The 1,423-nt window shown below is 40.5% G+C and overlaps 1 pseudogene; it reads right to left on the bottom strand.

Annotated features, from left to right (window-relative positions):
• Window positions 1–785: 785 nt before the first annotated feature.
• Window positions 786–904, bottom strand: LOC120592056 (uncharacterized; annotated as a pseudogene).
• Window positions 905–1,423: the final 519 nt, after the last annotated feature.

The following is a 1,423-nucleotide window of genomic DNA, read 5'->3' as shown; positions in this document are numbered from 1 at the left end:
TTGCGTACGTGTTTTTTTATGGGCATATTTTCATTTCTCTTAGGTATATAGCTAGGAGTGGAATATCTGGGTCAAATGGTAACCACATGTATAATAACTTGATGAATTGCCAGACCATTCTCTAAGGTGGCCACATCATGTTCCATTCCTACCAGCAGTGTATGTGGGTTCTGATTTCTCTACGTCCTTGCCAGTTCTTGTTATAATCTGTCTTTTTGATCATAGCCCTTGTAGAAAGGTACGAAGTGAGATGTTGATTTGTTTCATCCTAATGACTGATGATGTTGAGCATCTTTCCGTGTGTTCATTGGCCCTTGGTAATTCCTCTTTGGAGGAATCTGACTCTCTTAGTCTCGTTCTGCTGGGATGCACATCACAGTTAAGCCATGGTCCCATTCGTCTTCTGTTGTCTGCTGGCCTTCCCGGATAGCACCACTGGGAAAGAACTCCAAGCCTGAAGATTTTGCGAACCACAACACAGTATGATTAATGACATGCTAGTTTTATTATTCCCTGACTCCATTTTAAAAAATAAGTACTATATAACTACTTTTATGAGAAAGCATTGTTTGTCATTATGCATACCCAGTGCAGCATGATAAAATTCAGCTTTCAACTTCATTTCTTTTATTTATTTATTTATTTATTTATTTATTTATTTATTTATTTATTTATTTATTTATTTTAGGCAAAGGAACCCTTGGTTGACCTCACAGATTGCAAAGAACTTGTCAGCTCACAATCCCTTATTTATTTATTTATTTATTTATTTATTTATTTATTTATGCCTACAGCACCTGGTCTTCCTAGGTGGTCTTCCATCCAAGGACTAACCAGGCCCGACCCTGCTTAGCTTCCGAGATCAGATGAGATCGGGCTTGTTCAGAGTGGCGTGGCTGTAGACCAGCTTTCAACTTTAACGTCCTCCGTTTATATACTTGATTAGGATAATTTTGGTTTTCACAATATTGTCTTCATATATAACAAAATACTACTGGTTCGGGACAAATCAGCTTTAATTATAAAGATCCTAGTTTATCTTAGAAACACTAGTGATCCAATCAGAGAATTAAGGTAAAATGAGCGATTGAGAATATGTTTCCTCTGCTTCAGGGGCCACTGCTGACCCCGTCTCGTTGGGCCTCTTACGCAGGGGCCCTGCCGATTTGCCACGTGGTTTTCGTACAGAGAGCGGTCGTGGCATCAGACCGAGTTCTCGTCTCTTTAGATCGGTCTCTTCCGAAAGCATGTCATTAGTCATGCCCTAACGCCTTCTCTCGGAATGAATCTTCTGGTTTGGGTCTCGCTCTGCTCTCACTCACAACTGGGAGGTGTAAGTAAATGAGGTGCGTACCCGAGACAGCTCCTTTTCTCCATCTTTGTGGTCTTTCTCCCTCTCTCTGCCTGTCTTAAGGATCTGTTT

The sequence above is a fragment of the Pteropus medius genome, unplaced genomic scaffold, assembly GCF_902729225.1.
Source record: "Pteropus medius unplaced genomic scaffold, Ma_sr-lr_union100, whole genome shotgun sequence".
NCBI lineage: Eukaryota > Metazoa > Chordata > Mammalia > Chiroptera > Pteropodidae > Pteropus > Pteropus medius.
Note: the sequence above shows the minus strand (reverse complement) of the source record. Positions and strands in the feature narration are given on the sequence as shown.